The 20846-nt window shown below is 35.0% G+C and overlaps 1 protein-coding gene across 5 annotated transcripts in view; it reads right to left on the reverse strand.

Annotated features, from left to right (window-relative positions):
* Positions 1-20846, reverse strand: part of ADAMTS19 (ADAM metallopeptidase with thrombospondin type 1 motif 19) — a 294164-nt gene that overhangs the window by 187081 nt on the left and 86237 nt on the right. The window contains exon 1 of one of the 5 annotated variants that reach the window (XM_054694451.1): positions 1789-1962. The exons of the other annotated variants lie outside the window; for them this stretch is intronic. The gene's annotated coding sequence lies outside the window, so the exon portion shown is untranslated. Of the gene's footprint in view, positions 1-1788; positions 1963-20846 lie in introns of those variants that run through there. 5 annotated transcript variants of the gene reach the window in all.

Below are 20846 nucleotides of genomic sequence, written 5' to 3' on the forward strand. Positions count from 1 at the left end.
GAGAGCAGCGGGCGAGACAGGAGAGGTCTGCCATGCCATGTGGGTATCCCCACAGCTGGCCGGGATCGAACCCACACTACAGAGGCTACGGACAGCTTCACAGCACTGTGCCCAACTGCCTGTGCCACCAGGAAGGCCCGAAATCTTGCTATTTTCAAAAAATAACTTATGCTAAGTGAAATAAGTTGGAAAGAGACAAATACTGGATGACTTGGAGGACATGAATATATATATATATATTCCATATATATATATGGAAACACGCAAAAGAACAGACAAAACCAAATCAAAACAAACCCTTGACATCTGACTCTAATCAGAGGAGAAAAAAGGGAGCAGGAAAGAAATGGGGGGGGGGGGCAGAAGAAATGGGGGGGGGGTTTTATTTTGGGTATGGTATGGTAATGTACAGCTGAATAAGTGTAATGTATCATATACAGTGTTGTAAAACCAACATTACTCAAAAGTAATTATATGTTGAAATGGGAGACAAGACTCATGTGAGAGGCAACTAATTAAAGTAATAAATAATGGTGGCATTAGTGTAAAGTCTACCAGTGAGGAAGACCTAGAGATTATCTCGGACTTAAATACCTAACATGGAGGTATAGACTATAATAACAATGACAAAATGACAACAGAGGAGTTGGCAGGGCATGACTCATGTAGATGTCTAAGGCCATGTATTTAGATTTTATTTAAAGTATAACTGGAAACATTTTGACTGTGGATATCTGATACATTTTGAAAAACTCATTTTTGTTCTTTTTTGGAAAATGGAGTAAAAGATACTAAGAGTAGAATTAGGGGGAATAATTTGAATTCAGTTATACTGCCTTGTTCCAAGTGCCAGATCTTGATGGCTAAATCATGGAAGTAACAGATGATGGCTCTGTGGCTAATATACTAGATAAAACAAGGATGTGGAAACAATTTATTTGAATATATATCTGGGTCGACATAAAAGCCAGAGAGCAACCATTCAAATTTGTTAATGGCTTATATGTTGGGACACATGGTAACAATGTCACAAAGAATTAAGATGATTCCAAAGTTCTTGACTTAAGAACTGAAGAAGAAAGAAAAGTGTCTGTGATTGAAAAATGTCAGACACCAGGATGAAACAGGTTTTTAAGAGTAGAGAATCAAAACATCTGAAGGGAGCTCATTAGGCTCTATATATCTGCCTGATATCTAAGTGGAGAAATTAAGTAGACAGTTTGGAAATCAGTGGAGGGTTCTGAGCTCTAGACATACATCTGGGAGTTCCCAATATAATGATCTTTTTATAGTCCATGGGAATGAATGATGTTATCCATAAAGAAAGGATGTGAAAACATATAAGAAGACCTAACCCTAACATATAAGACCTAACATATAAGCTCCTCATTCAGTTCACTCTGATAAATTATTGCCCTGCTTAACCTATACTGCTCAGCTTTAGACTTCTTAATCCTACACTGTTAAACCAAAATGCAAATGCATATATTGTGCAAAAATGAAAAATGATGTAAGAATTATATAAAATATTTTTTAAAAATTTCAACAACAGTCCCCTGTCTGTATCAGTCATGATTCTGGAAAGTTACTACAATGTGACTCTTCTCTTGCAAGTAAGGCAAGTTTACATTTTTCATTTTGCAGAGTCGTGAGAAGTTAAACTTATTAACTAACTTTGCTTGACCTACACTATTTCGTTAAAAAAAAAAAAAAAAAAAAAAGGTGGCTTCCAATTTACCACCCACCCAAACATTTAATGAGCTGGTACATAGTCACTTGTACACCTACTTGTTAAAGGGTTAGTCACTCAATGATTTTTCAGGGCCATTCACCATGGTGATGAGCTCTTGCACTTATCTCATGCAATTCCAGCTCAGTGATGTGCTTTAAGCAGAACTGAATGAGACCACTGAGAAAGCTGCACAGCTGCATTTGGGGGAAGTACTCATCACTGCCAGGTCTCACTGGTGACCTCACAATTAACAGAGATGTTGCCAACCTCCTACATACCCCTAGAGAGTAGATGCGAATTCATTTTACCATGGAAACAAGATTAGTGGAGCAAACTAGTGAAGGGCCATAGCATTGGTACTCAGACACATGGAAAATGTGTTGCAACTCATTTTCTGGATTCAAATAAAGGTCAAATAAATACAATGATAAATGTATTCAACAAGACCTAATGAATACATACTATGTGTCTGCTAATATGTTGGATGCAGGAAAAAGAGCAGTATACAAAACAGACATTTTAAAACAATCTTAAGCGTCTTTTATAACAACTATGTAATTTATTTATAGCAGACTTTAAGTCTTCTTTCTCATATGCACCCAAATCAGGAAGACAAACTTGTTAATATCCAAGAAATTATATTGGTTTTTTTTTTTTAAGATTTATTTATTTATTTATACACGCACTGGGTACAGTCAAAAGCGCGGGAGGGTGAGAGAATTCACCAGAGTGGGGAACAGAAGAGGCAGACTGATAAGAAATACACTGCTGAGGGGAGAAGCGGGCGTGGCAGGAGAGGTCTGCGCGCCATGTGGGACCCTCGCTGGTGGCCGGGGATTGAACTGGCGCTGCAGAGACTGCGGGCAGCTTCACAGCCCAGCCCGCAATCGCTGCACCACCAGGGGAGGCCCTATATTGGTGTTTCTCCCCCTTAAAGGGAGCAAGAAGTATCATACCAACAATGATCTCCCACAATAGTCTGCTTCTTCACTACAAGAAATCACAAGCAAAAATGACAGACTGGAGAAATGAAAGAACACACTTAATCTTTTTTCTCCCCAACTTTCTTTACTGTCTGTCTTTTATACATGTCCTATGAATACAGTGGCTCAAAAACTTAACATCATGTAGTGATAATCACTGAGATATCACACATGAAAGGGCTGAAATAAGATGGTATAAACCTGAAAACCCACCATTCTGAATATAACAGAGCACATCAGGAATATTACTCCCATGCATCACATAATAAGACATCTATAAAAAAAGAGCATATCCAAAATAGTGCTGTTTGTTCAAAATTCATCCACAGAAGAAACATTCATCAGTATTCCTGATAAAAGTTTAATATCCTGTTTATGCACTTCAATCACTGATTGAGGGATTATTACTCAGCCATTCAGGTCTCTACTGAACATGGTAATTCTTGAAAAGACATTTATAAAAGACCCAGAATTCGTCTTCACTGATACTTGAAACCATGAGTCCCAAATTCTATATCCTAATCACCTTTTCACATTTCAAATACATGACAAATACTCTTACAGTTTCTCTGGAGCTGCCCAGTTACTGTAACTCTTCCTGACAAGAATGGTTCCCTATCCTTCTTCATTCCTTTCCGTTTAGTTGGATGTTCTCTGGTTATAAATGTCATTCTGAGATTTGAAGTTCTTTTATACTAAAGTATGGAAATGAATGCTGAATGAAAAATGTCTTTAGCACACAGGATAAAATGGAAACCATCTCAAAATCTACCTTTAAGGAAGTAAGAAGCTAAACTATGACAGATTAAGGGAAAAACACAACTTACATAGTCTTGCAATTTGAGCTTACTAAAGTCAGTGCGGAAATACTCAAAAATACATGTGGCGTTAACTTTCTTTAAAAGTGATAAAAGTTGTAAAGTTCACTTGAACTTTAAAACAACTCGACAATCACAGGAAAACATACTAGTAGTAAAAATAGTATATCAAAGTTATAACAGAAGCTGTAAGCACTCTCTTTTCTTATAGTGTAACCACTTAAGAAAATGTTAGAAAAAGACCTTTTCTTTCATATGCATATGTCCATATACACCTTCATATATTTTTCACATACATTGACCTTTAAGTATACAATCAATACACACAAGCACATTCCATCAAAATAGTTTGCAAAATTATTATTAAGTTTAAAGATTTCTTTGACTACCATGCTCAGACCTCTTGACTATCTCTAAAAATATTCACCATTACCAGTTTGATGGTATTTCTACTAGATCCTCTATTTTAATGCACACATGTATGCATTCACAAGAAAATGAATATTGTATTATTTTTGACAAAAATAACAGTCTGAGTATCAATTTGCTTTTTATTGAAACTCAGCACTACATACATATTAAAAGAGAAGAATTGTAAAGAGATTTGATATGATTTTGTGGAAGGGAAGGACTTCTTAAGAGGCACCAAAACTCATCAGTGATACTGGACAGTGTTGTAAAGTTTGACTTCATTTAAATGTAGAAATGCTTAACGAAAAGACATTCATAAACAAGAAAAATAGTTTAACAAAAAATTTATTTTAATATAAGTAGTTCTGACATAGAAATCCAAGTAGAAGAATTTCCTTATTAAATGATAGGAAATTCATAATAGTAAAAACCTAATGGTTGATGATATGAAAAAAAAAATCAATCTGACCAGTAATTAAAGAAATTAAATTGGAAATAGCAAGTAAATGTTGTCTAACATTTTATTTCCTAGAGGGAAATAAAAGTTAAAACACGGTAAAGAGAATAAAGGAGTAATAGTTACCCTGAAACAGTGTTACTGGCAGAATGATGGGTAAAACACTAGGGAGAGCAATTTTGCACTATCTCCTGAATGAAAATGTGCACATCATGTGCCTGAGCAGTTTCACTGAAAAGAAATACCTGTATATGTGCATAATGGAGGTCCAAGAATGTCAGTGCAAGTTGTTATCATAATTGAGAACACAACTTCAGTGACAAACTTTGTGGATTAATTCAAAAGAATGAAGTTATCACAAAACGTTTTTATAAAAGAGAAGTAACAGGGCCTCCCCGGTGGCGCAGCGGTTGAGCGCTGGACTGAGAAGCTGCCCGCAGCCTCTGCAGTGCTGGTTCGATCCCCGGCTGCTCCCCGGCCACCGGAGGAGGGTCCCGCATGGCGCGCAGACCTCTCCTGCCACCCGCTGCTCCCCTCAGCAGTGTACTTCGGTCCTTCTGCCTGCTCTGCTCCCTGCTCTGGCTCTGGTGAATTCTCTCACCCTCCCGCGCTTCTGACTGTACCCAGTGCTTGTATAAATAAATAAATAAATAAATCTATTAAAAAAAAAAATAATAAAAAAAAATTAAAAAAATAAAAAAAAATAAAAGAGAAGTAACAGGAGGTCAGTGTTAAATGTGCAAATTCTCTCAGTAACCTAGGATGAAGTAACACATCTGTACCAGGAAATGTGGATTTATTTGATGAGAGGGATTCTTTATTTCATTACCTTAATTAGCTTATTAGATTTCAATTCTATTTAATCAATGTTCATTTTCCACAAGCTTGAAATTCACTTTTTAAAATTTTTATATGATTTGGGTGAGCACAATTGGAACACTTCATTTGCTTCTCACACAATATTATCAATTCATCCTTTCCTTGAAAAGTACTTAGCACAATCTCTAGCAGGTTTCTAATTCATACTCTCATCTTCTTTGTTTCCTAATTTTCTGCTTTCATGTAATTAACTTCAAAATATCTTCCAGGGAGTATTTCAAAGGGTCAAGAAAATTCAATGCATTGACTGAAAACATTTTTCTCTCCAAATCTCATTTCCATCTCTTATAACAAACATCATTATAGCACTTACAATGATGCCACATACTGTTCTAACCAAAGATTATGTCAAATGTCAAGGCCATGCAGTTAGTAAGGCTATAACATGGCAGTGGGAGTCAAACCAAAACATGCTGAACCCTGAGTCCAGGCTACTCATTTAAAGGAGCCAGAGTACTCCAAAAGTAAGCTTGCTTGCTTGCTTTCTCTGATAAGTCATTTTCAAACATTCATGATTAAGTTTCCCCCTACCCAAATTTAGCATCAAACTTTAAAAAATATACAATACTCAATTTTAGCTACATGTAGAATTTCCTAATTGCAGGTTTTTTTTTTTTTCCATTTAGGTTGTAGTATATGAAATGGCTTTTAATTGTTGGCCAGTTGTTTTATATTGACAACTTCATACAATTCAGCCTTGCCAGAAGAAATGTGAAGCATAAAGGAAGACACAAGGTAGGTCACTGGAAGACCAAATGCCATGTCTGATTAAATGAGATCTGTGTGACTTTAAGCAATAAATATAAACTCATTAGTTCTAATGTTTTCTTAGTGTTGAAATACTAAGATCTGTTGACATGTAATGAAATATAAAGAGTTTAATCTGTAAAAATTTTTAATTCTGCAGAGCAAAACACTATATACCCAAGAACAGCACCGAGGATCTAATGACAGATGGTACACTTTTCTAAATCATTTGCATAGCTCAAAATATAGTTCCTAGAAAACACAAAGCAAGCAATCTCAGGAAATTAGAACTAAACAGTTCATCCAACCAGAAAACTAAGCACCAATAATCCTGATTTTGATATTTACTGAGTTGAGAAAGAAAAGGTCAACTGTCTTGCCCTTGTGCTTGAAAACTGAAACTGCCATGGAGTAGTAGATTTTGAACACCAGCTTCTTCATAATCACTACATTAAGTGCACTATCACATACTACTAGACAAAATCACTTTGGCTACCACAAAGAATTTACAGACAAGCATCTTCCAAATCAGAGAAAATAGAATTTCTAAGTAATCTTTTCTTTCAATATTCACAGGTTCCTCTCATTTCTGCCCCATCACTTCCTTTTTTTCCCCTGATTATAAGCTTTAAGGAGTGAAGAGTCACAGATTCTTTTTTTTTTTTTTAAATTTTTTTTTTTTTTTTTTTTTTATAGAGGCATGCTTTATTTATTTGTTTGCTGGTTTGTTTGTTTTGTTTATACATGCACTGGGTACAGTCAGAAGCGCGGGAGGGTGAGAGAATTCACCAGAGCCAGAGCGGGGAGCAGAGCAGGCAGAAGGACCGAAGTACACTGCTGAGGGGAGCAGCGGGCGGCAGGAGAAGTCTGCACGCCATGTGGGACCCTCCTCCGGTGGCCGGGGAGCAGCCGGGGATCGAACCGGCGCCGCAGAGGCCGCGGGCAGCTTCGCAACCCAGCGCTCAACCGCTGCGCCACCGGGGAGGCCCCACAGATTCTTTTATATTCACGTGCAAATCATTTTACCATTCATAATGAGCGCTCAGTAAATGTTGACCTTTAATGATAAAGCCATCAGAATTATTATTCTCTGACTTAAGCAATAAATCAAAACTATAAATAATGCTAAGTAGGGCTCAACTGTAACTTTAAAAGGAGATCAACTGTAACTTTAAAAGGAAGATCTTCACATAATACTGAGGCTGCATAATATTGTAAAGTATATTCTGTAGTTGGATTAATTTCCTGACATAGCTGTATAAATAAATAAATCATTTTTAAAAAGTAACATTTGTATCAAAATTTAATCTACTTTTCAGTTAGAAGAGCTGAGTAGATTAAAAATGGTAGTGGCTGTCTACATAAAACTTAGGACAAAGGCAACATTGAATGAAATTAAAGCAACCCTTTCCTATCTCAGAAATAAGTTTTCTGTCCATTCATTGAAATGATATATGTGAAAACACATTATACTTGTATAAATATCTATAAAGTAAATTATTCCTGTGTTCAAACTGTGTCCTATGTACTCTGTTTTTAGATGATTAAAACTTTCAATTCAATATGAAATCCTGGTTTATTTCCTTAGTTATGGCTATTAGTAAGGTCTCTTATAGAAAATTAGACAAATCAGAGGCCCAAAAATCATACAAACACAACCTACTCCCACAGACTGAAAATAATTATTTCAACAAATTGATTTTAATTATTTCAAATTGAGACAAGCTCATCTAGAAAATATTATGCTATTTGGAATTTAGTGTGAGTGCTAAGGAAAAAAGTCACAGATTAATCCATAAACTTTAAAATATAGTTACATTAAATAGCATATATATCTACTGTATATGTTTAACAAATGCATATATGTTTATATGTGTATAATGATCCATGAAAAGTAACCTGATCATTTACAAGTGGATCAAGACACTGTGAAAAATGGTGAGCTACAACTATGCTGATATTATTATAAACCACACTTTTATTAAATTTAAAAACAAACCTCAAAAATCATATAAAATAGAAAAATTTGTACTTAATTACTACAGAATGAATGAAAAAGGGATTAATCTACAGAAGTTTGTAAAGGTTAGGGTTTTAATTTTATTGCAATGAACTGCCATTTAAAAAAAAAACTAACATATATTGAAAAATTGCCATCTCGATTTTTAAGCCTTCACTCAAGGATTTTGGGCATCTTGATGGTGTCCAACTATACGTCTGAAGAAACAAAAATAATCTTGAGACTCTTTAGGAATTAAAAGAAATAACTAAGTTTTATAATTATCTAATAGAAATCATTTGGTTTTAGTTAGCTCAAACTCACTCAGATTTATAATAAATACTGAGGAGCATATATCATCAATTTTCACATGAAGTAAGCTTAACAGTGTGTCAACCGACTGGGAAATAAGTAGAATGATACTAAAGGAAAAAAAAAAAATACTGAGGTAAATGTGTTCTCTGCCTGTCTCACTCTCTCCCCACCTTTCTCCCTCCCTGCCCCATCACACACAAAAACACTTTTTTTAAATTTGTAAATGGGTATTAAATCTTTCTAGTCCACTCATTTGTCTTTAGGCACTTAGGTTGTTTCCATAACTTGGCTATTGTGAATAGTGCTGCAGTGAACATAGTAGTGCATTTATCCCTTCCAGTTAGTATTTTTGCATTCTTTAGGTGGGTATCTCCTGCCACGCCTGTTGCTCCCCTCAGCAGTGTACTTCAGTCAATCTGCCTATTCTGCTCCCCACTCTCTCTCTGGTGAATCCTCTTATCACCCACACCTCTGGCCTATACCCCAGTTCTTGTATGCATAAATAAATAAATCTTTAAAAAAAGTAAAATAAAATGCAGATGTGGATCTCTGTAAGTCAAATTCTTTACATATGAGTATATATAAATATGTAACAAATATATTTGACTATATATGAAAAAGCCTTTTCACTATAATTGAGAAAGTCCTGCACATGAGCATGTGAAATTTACAAAAAGATAATTGTTATTATATTGCTAGTTATTCCAAAAAGTAAAAAATGGGGGAAATGACTATCTACCAATAAAGGAATGAGTAAGTAAACCGCACTGCAGTCAAGTAAGTTATTATAAAGGGTGGATTAGAACTGCAGTGTCAGCTTTAATAAAGCTCAAAAGAAGTATGAATTTTTAAAAGGCATGTTCTAGAAAGATTTGTATAGTATGAGTCCATTTATGCAAAATTTTAAAACACACAATTCTATACATTTATGGATACATCACATTTAATAAATTTATTAAAATATGGATGGAAAATATGTATACAACTATGAGAGTAGTGGTTACATCTGGGGACTGAGAAAAGAAATTGGTTGAAATGGAATACCATGAGGGCTTCAACATCATGTGCAAAATTAAAAAATAGCAAAACTCATTAAATGTTAACATTTGTGAAATCTGGGTGTTAGCTGCATTAATATGTCTGTTCTTCTGTATATTTGAATAGTCTTACAATTGGAGATATAGGTGTAGCTTTTAATAACTAAAGGTTTAATGAGAAATGGGCAATAGTTTGTAGCATATAATCCAAAGAAAAGCAAATTATGGAAAAGTTAAAAAGTCATAAAATATGTTTGAATATAAAAATGGATATGAATATGAGGAAAAGGGTACTCTTAAGTAGAGTTGGTGAGAATAAATTGTTCTAGTATTTTTGGAAAGTGGTTTAGCAGAATCTACCAATATTTTAAGACAGCCAACTCTGCGTCACCTCCCTACTCAAAGACATTATCAGCAATATGTCTTTTAGATAATTTCATGCAGGAATGCACAGATCTATATAACTGTTGTAGAATTAATATAATTTGTTAGTGTAAAATGGCATCAACATAAAAGCCTAGTAATATGCGAATATTTCATAATGGTTTCATAATAGCTGGGAACAGATGGTGGGCAGTAATAGTGATGTCACGACCAGGCAAACCTGTAAAGGATATCAAACATAATGCTATCCATGTAAGAGCATCTCTGGCATCCCTGCACACAAGTTCAGCTTTATGGAGCAGATTGACACCACATGCCAGGCTCTTCTGAGCAGTGTTCTCAATGGGGTGCCACTGTGCCCATACACCAGGATAAGGGTACAGAATTTGGCATTGTCTGGATACAGTTTTGGCTATCACAACTGGGCAGCTAGGGGAAGAGACCAAGGATGTTGTTAAACATCTTATAATGCATGAAATAGTCCTTGCAATAAACAATTATCCTACCTAAAATGCCATTAGCGCTGTGGCTAAAAAACCAAGCTCTGGAATAATTTACTTACATTGTTTCTCTAAGTTCAACTGTAACAATATGAAGTAGAAAATGTTTCCATCATTTTAAAGAAGAAAATAATAAAGATAAAAGACAGCAGAGTTACCTGCTCTTTACCAAGAAGTTGTATTAGCAATCTAGAGAATTATCATGCTTTCATATCAACACAACTGTTGAGAAAGGTAGACTTATACAAAAGGTACTGAAATTTATCTCCAGGTTACAGACTTAGATACTTGTAATATACACAGCTGATAAATATTAGCACCCATAACGTGCAAAGATCTCCTAAAACTCAATAAACAATTAAAAAATAAAATTATGGGAGATATGTAACACATACTCTCTTTTGTATTATATAAGCAAGAGCATAAAAATATCATAATTATTACTTACCTATGACCCTCCCTATATAACCCCAAAATAATGAGAATAGAATTTTTCTTGAAAAAGATAAAGTTTTTAGAATGTCATAAAAAAAAAGATAAAGTTTTTAATGTGACAGCCTAACAGAAACTACCAAAGTGGGGTACAGGGGAGTTTATAGGGTGAGAGCAAAGGGGAGACAGAGCCCAATTGAGCATGGTAGAGGGCATGATGTGATATAACATACATTTGTAAAGGTGTGAATCTATAACTGTAAAACATGTGCAATGTTGTAAATCAACATTACCTCAATAAACATAACTTTTAAAAACAAGTTTCATCAACCAAATTGGGGGGCGGGGAAGGATAATGTTTTCAGAAACATTCATTTAGGAAATCTCAAAAATAACTGGTGGAAAATTTGCCATTGTATTCAACATATGATGAAGTTATGATCCCCAGAAATTAAATAAGAGGTTCCTTATAGCTGGGAACAGATGGTGGGCAGTTACCCACCATAATATGGAATTACAACAGTTACTGGTATTGTAACAGTTACTATTTCTTTTTTTTTAAGATTTATTTATTTATGCATACAAGAGCTGGGGTACAGGCAAGAGGTGCGGGGGCAGGCAGTGTGTGTGAGATGATTCACCAGAGACAGAGTGGGAAACAGAAAGGCTGAACTACTGAAGTACACTGCCAAGGGAAGCAACAGGCAAGCCAGGTGAGGTCTGCTGTGCCATGTGGGTTGCCCCCCTACTTGTGCTGCAGAGGCTACAGATAGCTTCATATGTTGCATCTTAACCCTATGTGCTACCAGGGAGGCCCAACAGTTACTATTTCAGTTACTATTTCTTACAAGTTCTGTTGTAATGTATGAAAGTGTTTAAACCACTAATTGATTTTGCAAATATATGTATTATGTAACAGAAATCTAATTGATTTTGCAAATAAATGTATTATGTAACAGAAATAGTGATTTAGGAGGGTTAAGAAGTCTATTTTCAGGTAGTTTCCTAAATTTTGAGAAAAAAATAGGTTCAAAATATTCCACATGAAATATCTTCTATATCTTCTATTCCACAACAATAAAAAGATGGGGGGGGGGAGGATTTCAGGGAAAGAGCAGCAATTGAATTCTAAAACAGAAGTCTGGATGATTGGGAGGACCTTTGCTATTCTATGTACCTTGGCAGAATGGAAGTAAAGAGTGTCTTTGTAAGACAAAGGGGGAGCTAAACAATTAGGTATAATAGAGGGTGAAGAATTCAGAATATCTGCAAACAATCCTGAAAGAAGAGATCTGAGATCGCAGAGAAGAAAGCTTGAGCGACAAGCTTTCTTGTCAGTTATTGCAAGGTTTGTGGTCCTTGAAAGACCCTCCATTCCACAGTTCACTAAGTCTTGACCCAAATTCCCTAGAGTTCCTGAAATGATTGATATGAATATAAATTTTTGGAACACAGTGAAGTCAGTTGAACGTTCTATGCAAGTTGATATGGAGGAAACAACGGCAGCACATGCAGGTGTCTCAGCAAGGAAGTGAGGAAGGATGTCCACCTTTTTACCTGCTCACCCCATGCACCAAAGAAAACTGGAGTCAGGGCCTGAGATGCTCCTGGACTGAGGAATGTGGGGCTTCAAGGAATTTCCTGAAATCCTTAGGGCAGGAAAAACCTCAACAAAACTAAGGTCATACTTATACATCTATCTATAAGTACTTAGGAAAGATCTTGATGAAAATAGTTCAAACAACTATGTGAAGTTACCTCTGGAAAGGGTTTGGGGGTTGGGGAAAGGATGTTTACTGGATCAAGGATTCTTGGCTTATGTATTTCTTCTGTACTTTTCAAATATTCTGTAATAATCATTATTTCTTAAAGAGAACTGCAAGTGACAATATGAAATGTAGGCTAAAAAAATTAAGACCATCTGAGACTGAACCCAACAAAATGCACTCTGTAGGTTAAGAAAGGTAACAGCTTCTGTCAGACTACTTGAACTACCACACTCAGAAGGGTAGGGAATGGTGAACACACTTGTTATGTTTATCATTTGAGCATGAGGGTAGTAATCAGAGGGCAGTTAGATTGTCACAGGTGAAAGACTACATGATGAGAACAGTCTATTGCTTTATTTTTGGCAGGGGTTGAGGTTGTCTGTCTTTTCTAGACTCTTATACAAGTGTAATTAGACAAATACAGTTTTTGTGTGTTTACCTTCTATTATTTATCAACTTTGTGGAATTACCATCAGGGTTTTTTGTTTGTTCATTTGTATGTTTGATAAGAATCATTCTTTTGCAGGTATGTACCACAATATGTTTGTTTTCTAGTTTGGGGCTACTATGAATAAAGTCACAGCAAATCTTCATGTAGACATTTGTTTATATGTCTTAGTTAGTAAGCACCTAGTAGTTTCCAGAATTGAAAGCAGAAATGGTTAAGTGCACTAAACTACATAGGCCTGTGACAAAATGATTTCCAAAGTGGTTTATCATTTTCCACTCATTCTTGCAGCTAGGGAGTTTTAGAAGTTTCATGTTCTAGCCACTTTTTAATACTGTCATTTTAATTTCAATCATCTTGTTAGGAGTGAAGTGGTATTTCATTGGTGGCTTAATGATTATGAACAACATTAATCGTTCTGTATGAATTTAATTTCCATCTAAGTATCCTTAGCGAACTTTATGCTCAGATATTTTGCCTATTTTTAATTGCATTGTGTGACTTCCTTTAAGGAAGAAAGTTCCAGAAACAAGCACTTCATCAGATATAGCTTTTGCAAATATTTTCTACCACACATTTTCATGACATTGTCATCTGAAAACATTTTAATACCAAAGATGTCCAAATTATCACTTTTAGAGTTTTTATGGTTATACTTTGTATCCTATGTAAAATATTTTCCTCTGCCAATGTAGTAAAAATTTTCAAATTTTTCACCTAGTGGTTTATGATCCATTCTAATCTCTCCAAATATAAGCTCAGGTCATATATTTCTTTAATTGACCATATGACTGAGTTAGACACAAAGTTGTTGGACATAATATCAAAAAAAATATCTTGAGTGTTTTTCCTTGCCTTTTGTATATATTAAATATATACATTTTCCTTTGTGTACCATTTTAGTTATATTTCATAAATTCTGATATGTATATTTCACATCCAGGTCCCAGAATTTTCTAATTCCCTTAATTTCTAATTTTATAAGTATAGTACTCCATTTCCAAATACCTAACAATTTCCTGTACTTTCTCTTATTGATTTCTAATTTAATTTTGCAGGTGTGAGAGAACTACATTTGTGCTACTGCAATCCCCTAAAGTTTACTGAGACTTATTTTGTGGCTCAGAACAAGGGATTTTATTGGAATAGATTTTCTGTGCACTGGAAAAAGAATGGGCAGATGACTTATTTTGCTTAAAAAGCACAAATTTTCTGCAGCCAGAAGATTTCATAAATGCAGTTTACAAACTACAAAGTACTTTTAAAAACTCTGTTATTATTAGTGCAACAACTCCTGACATTACTATGATGGTCCTCCATTCTGTTCTTTTTCATTTATTTCTTTTAATTCTCTAAGACTAATTAATTGGAATTCCTTCCAGAATTACGGGAATAGGAGGGAATAGAAGCATGGAACACAAGGTTGATTATGGATCTTCAGGAGAAATACATAATGGAAAGAAATGAGAAAAAGATTAAGTAGACAGTTGATTATGAAGTTCCAATACAGAGTCTGATGTATTCTCTTACAAGCCTATGGTGAGTTATTAATAGGTTCAGAACACGTAAGACCATGTGACCAAGCACCCAAAAATTGGACACTGTGCTTGTGGAGACTCCACAGCCAAAGGCAGGTGCAGCCAAGTTATTAGAACACTTACTAAAATACTACAACTGAGCTAACTATAGGCAAATGCTTTAGAGACCTTTTAAACCATATTAATGTTCAGTGTTTGGCTGTCCCCAAGGACCTTTAGCATATTATTCCAAAGACATTTTAAGTAGAAATAAGGGATTTCCAAATTCTTAAGCTTAAAAACACTATAAATCTCTAAATCTATGAGAGCACATTTACCCCGCTTTTATCTTTCCACCCACTAATCGCCTTTCATGACTCTGCCTCCTTCATAGAGAGGTTGTGGCATCTCACAGAGATTATGTCAACTCTTGCGTCCTGACAGGAAGAGCTATGAAACCGACAATGCACAGCAAACAACCATGGAATTAAAATCAGTAATCAAATCTATCTCCTTAGTTTACCATTTTACCATAAACATTTGGACCTAACTTCCAAGTGATATTTTTATGTATTATTTGCTTATTTTCCTCTGACCACCTCTCCTCTGATAGACTTTGTGGGTCATGATTTTATTCCTTGAAGTTTACATTTAATATAAGATTTACAGGGATGAAAATATGGTTAAATCCTGACCTATAGTCAATATAAGCAGAAACAATTTAAGCACATCACAATATCAAAAAAAAAAAAAGCTGTAAAGTTTTGCTGTGTATAACTCCATACATTATTAATCAAGAGTAAAGAATTAAATATAACCATTTGGATATCATTCCTTTATATTCCCGAGCCAAGCTTTTCCAGGACAACAGTTATAACTAGTCCTTTATAAATGTTCACTTCCAAGACTGACACCCAGTTTATGTTTGCTTTCACATCAAATTTCCTGAATTCTAGGAGGCTGTGGGTACTATGACACATCCTGCATGATACTTTCTAAAACCTGGGAAAGTCTTTAATGGTATTAAACAAATTCAGTATTTCCCTCCTTTACTAAGTTTTCTATCATTTTTATAAATTAATGCCTAGTACATTAACTAATGTTTTATTTCCCTAATATTTTCTCAACCATGATTCTGACAACCTGAATACACATCTCTATTACAAAGAGAGTATTGCTTTGGCTTTTAATAAAAGGTACTATACTGGAATTCTGGGTTTTGTTTATATAAAAGTTTATTAATTTGGATACAGGTTTACATTTAGAGAATAACTGTGACTGTTTGGACTTAAATATAATTACTGCAACAGCTGATTTGGATTTTGCTTGTCTGTATTTGTTTACTTGATTTGAACACTTACCTCCCTACCCCCTTTTCAAACTTTGGTCTTTTTCACAGCAGTGGGATATATGAAACTACACTTAAGTCTCATTGCTGGATTCATGTCCTAATCCTGCAACAGCATTCACTAGTTGTATAACTTCCTATTTTGTGTATCTTAATTTACAAGTCTACTTAACTTTGAGTATTTGTTCCATAAATCATTTATGATTTTTTTTTTTTTTTGGTGGAACCCTTGCCAGTGGCCGGGGAACGAACCGGTGCTGCAGAGGCTGTGGGCAGCCTCGCAGCCCAGCGCTCAACCGATGTGCCACCAGGGTAGACCCTCATTTATGAATTTTATATCTTGCCCATTTTTAATATTGTGATAGGGAATATCAGGAGTGCTTTTGTTCCTTATTAATCAGAATATCAGTAGTACTTTTGTTCCATTTAAATACCTCCTAAGAATTACTCTATTAATAATCATTTCCAGGAAGCAAAAGAAGCTGCAGCACCACAAGGAGAAGGGACTAGAGAAAATGAAAATGAAAAATATCTAGATATTTAAATTGGTAATCTAATATATTTCTTTAAATTTTCCATTTTACCATGTGACTGATATAGACGCAAAATTCTTGGATATAATATCAAAAACATAATTGATTCAAAATTAAAAATTTAAAGACTCCACTAAAAAAATAATCAGAACCCCATAGACCGGGAAGAAAAAACAGCAAATTTTATGTCTAGCAAAAAGTTTGCATTCAGAGCATATAAGAATTCTTTAACTCTTACCACAGGGCTCATTTGGCAACCAGTCTGCCCCCCCCAAAACACATACCTCAAAGATATAGTCTCACTTCATTCTAGAAACCAATCCGCTAGTGCTTTCAGGGCTATCAGTGGTAATAATGCATTGTTGAAAGTGGCTTTACCTGGGTGCCTTTAAGTAGTCTCAACACCAAACTCTTATGAGTTAAACCACTTCAGTACTCCATCTCTTTGCTGTTGTGACCATGATCATTACTCCCATGACAGGAATACGGAAAAGAGCAGCAGTAGCAACACGTCATTTTAATTGAAAAACAAAATTCTTAAGACCAAATAGTAACAAGGCAAAAAAAAAAAATTAAAAAGGCAAAATGTTCGGCTATTTCACCGAAGATAATATATGAATGGTTATGAAATGGCATATGAAAAATGTCTAGCCAGGACTTCCAATACAATGTTGAATAAGCAATGGTGAAAATAAACATCTTTGTTTTTTACCTGATCTTAAAGGAAAAGTTTTCAGCTTTTTACCACTGAGTAAGACTTTAGCAGTGGGTCTGTCAGATATGGCTTTTAATATGCTGAGGAGGGTTGCTTCTGCCTGTGTTCTTTTAAGAGTTCACATCATAAATGAATGTTTAATCTTGTCAAATGCTTTAACTGCATCTACTTACATGAACATGATTTTTATCTTTCCTTTTGATGATGTGGTGAAACACAATGATTTGTGGATGCTGAACTATCCCTGCATCCCTGGAATAAATTCCATGTGGTCATGATGTATGATTCTTTTAATGAATGTTGAATTGGTTTACTAAGATTTTATGGAGTAATTTAGTATGTTCATCTCTATGCTCATCAGAGATACTGGTCTATAGTTTCTTTCTTGTGTGATGTCCATGTCTGCTTTTAGTATCAAAGAACTGTTGGCCTTATAAAATGTGTTTGGAAGTATTTTCTGTTCTCAATTTTTTGGAAGGGATTGTAAAGCATATGAATCAGTTTGTCTGAAGGCTTGGTAGAATTCACTAGTGAAAAAGTATGCTCCTGGGTTTTTGGTTTTTGGGAGACTTTTGATTATTTTGTGAACTTCCTGCTTGTAACTGCTTTATTCAGGTTTTCTATTTCTGACTTAGTCTCAGGAGATTGTATGCTTCTAAGAATAGTAGAACAATCAGACAAGACAAAAATATAAAAGGAATCCAAATTGGAAAATAAATAAAACTATTACCATTTGCTGATGAAATAACACACACAGAAAATGCTAACAATGCCACTAAAAGCCAAACATAAACAATAAATCACTACACTAAATTGGCAGGTTACAATATCAATATACAAAAATCAGTTGCATTCCTACATGCAAACAATGAACTTGACCATAAAGGCATCAAGGAAACAATCCCATTTATAATTTCACCAAAAAGAATGAATAAACAAACTAGGTGAAAGACCTGTACAATAGAAACTATAAGACGTTGTTAAAAGAAACAGATGATACAAAAATTGGAAGGTATTTCCTGTTCCTGGATTTGAAACATTAACATTGCTAAAATGGCTATCTTATGCAAAGCAACATACTGATTCAATGTAACCCCTACTGAAGTTTTCATGGCATTCTTCAAAGAAATAGAGCAAATATTACTGAAATTTATATGGGGCCACAAAAGGCCCTGATTTTCCAAAGTAATTCTGACCAAAAAAAAAAAAAAAAAAAAATGGTAGTGGTATCACACTCCCCACTATACTACAAGTTACTTTTAATCAAAAAAGTATATAGTACTGCAATAAAAATAAACACGGAGACCAAAGGAACAGAACTGAGAGTCCAGAATTAAAGCAACACTTACACAGTTAAGGGGGCAAAGAGTATGCAATGCAGAAAGTAAAATCTCAACAAATGGTGGTAGACTGACACATGCAAAAGAATGAAACAAGGGCCTCCTCTGGTGGCGCAGTGGTTGAGTGCTGGGCTGCGAGGTTGCCCGCAGCCTCTGCAGTGCCGGTTTGTTCCCCGGCCACCAGCAAGGGCCCCACCAAGAAAAAAAAAAAAGAAACAAGACCACTATCTCACACCATGCACAAAAATAAACACAAAATGGATTAAAGACTTGGTTGAAGACCTGAAACCATAAATTACATGCATGAAAACAAAGGGAAATACTTTGCAACATTGGCTTCAAGCATGTTCTTGGGGTGTCAACTACCAATGCCAAGGGAAATAAAAGCAAAAATAAATGTGTCTATATCAAAATAGACGGCTTTTTTGCTTAATAAATCAAACTGTCATTGAAATGAAAAGATACTGTACTGAATGGGAGAAAATAGTTTCACACCATATATATGACAGGGGCTGACATCGAAGATCAACAAAGAACTAAACAACGCAACAAAAACAAAGAAATAACCCAATCAACAAATGGGCAGCAGAGCAAAATTGACACATACAGATGGCCAAAAGGCACATGAAAGAATGCTCATCATCACTGTCATCAGAGAAATACAAATTAAAACCAGAATGATACAGTATCTCACACCTGTTGAATGCCTTCATCAAAAAGTGTTGAAGAGTGAGGGTGTTGAGATTCAGAAGAAAAGGGAATACATGTACACTATTGGAGGAAATGTAGACTTGGCCAGCCTCTGTGAAAAACACTATGGAGGTTTCTTACCATTTTTAAAATAATACCATATGATCCTGCAATTCTGCTCATAGGTCTATACTGAAGAATACAAACACAGTAATTTGAAGGAACATATGAATCCCTATGTTCAATGTAGCACTATTTACAATAGCCAAATTATGAAAATAACCTAAGTGTCCAGAGACAGAAGAGTGAATTTAAGAGATGTGGTATATATACACAATGGAAACTACTCAGATGTAAAAATAAGATGAAATCTTGCCTTTTGCTACAACATGGATGGAAGTAGAGGCGGTTAGGTTAAGTGAAGTAAGTCAGAAGGAGAAAGACAAATACTGGATGGTTTCATTCATATGTGGAATACAGAGAAACATAAAAAACGAATGGACAAAACTAAACCAAAACAAACCCTAAAAAATGACTGCAGAATTGGGGTGAGGGGGCAGGAGAGGTGTAGGGAGAGAACGGCGCAAGGGTTCTAGTTGGACAATGGTAGACAACTATGGGCACCATGAAACTTGTGTGTGGTATAGTAACATACATATGGAGAGTTGTGAAACTCTACCACTAAATCATATGAAGTTTTAAACCAATGTCACTGCAACAACAACAAAAAATAATGAAAAGAAAAATCCCCAAGGTAACAAAAAAAGATGCTATGTTATTAGCATAACTAGTGACTAAGGAAATGCAAATTAAAATCACAAATTACCGCTGCACAGCACAAAATGTGAACAATCCAAATGCCTACTGAAACTGATAAACAGATAAACTGAATGATATATGTAGATATATCTATATCTAAAATATCTTTTATCTATACATATAATATGCATATTTAAACTTGATGTTTATGCATATAGAATATACATATATGTATATAACACATCTATATATGTTTTCTATCTAAGCATTCTTATGTTTATATATATATGTTATGTTAAATCTAAATAGCAGTTTATTATTTTTAAAAAATGAACTACTGATGCATGCTACTTAAAAGATGAACCTCAAAAATATCATGCTAGGTTATACCAAATTTTAGATGATTTCATTTATATAAAATGTAAATTCACAGAAACAGAAAGAACAGAAAGTCTGGGGGTGGGAATACGACTAGAGTAACTACAAATGACTATGAGGGAACTCTTTGAGGTGATGGAAATGTTCTAAAGCTGACTGGTGATGGTTGCACATTCAGTAAATATACTAAAATCACTTAATTGGACATTTGGGTGGATTTATGGTATGTAAGTCATAGCAGATAAAAATACAGCATTTACTATTCCTTTTTAATATGTTACATTTCAAATAATATTTACTTCCCGCCAAAATCAACGTGACCATGAATCTATCTTACTGATGAAAAATAATTAGGTTGTACTTTGAAAAATGTCTATGTAGGAACTTTTTTTTTTTTAAAGATTTATTTTTTTTATACAAGAGCTGGGGTATAGGCCAGAGGCGCGGGAGAGTGAGAAGATTCACCACAGACAGAGCAGGGAGCAGAACAGGCAGACAACAGAATATAGTGCTGAGCGGAGCAGTGGGCATGACAAGAGAGGTCTTCCGTGCCATGTGGGATTCTCCCCAGCTGGCCAGGATAGAATCCGCACTGCAGAGGCTGTGGACAGCTTCATAGTTTGGCGCTCAACCTGCTGCATTATCGGAGAGGCCC

Source organism: Talpa occidentalis, unplaced genomic scaffold (assembly GCF_014898055.3).
Source record: "Talpa occidentalis isolate TD23 unplaced genomic scaffold, MPIMG_talOcc4v2.1 talOcc4.13, whole genome shotgun sequence".
Lineage (NCBI taxonomy): Eukaryota > Metazoa > Chordata > Mammalia > Eulipotyphla > Talpidae > Talpa > Talpa occidentalis.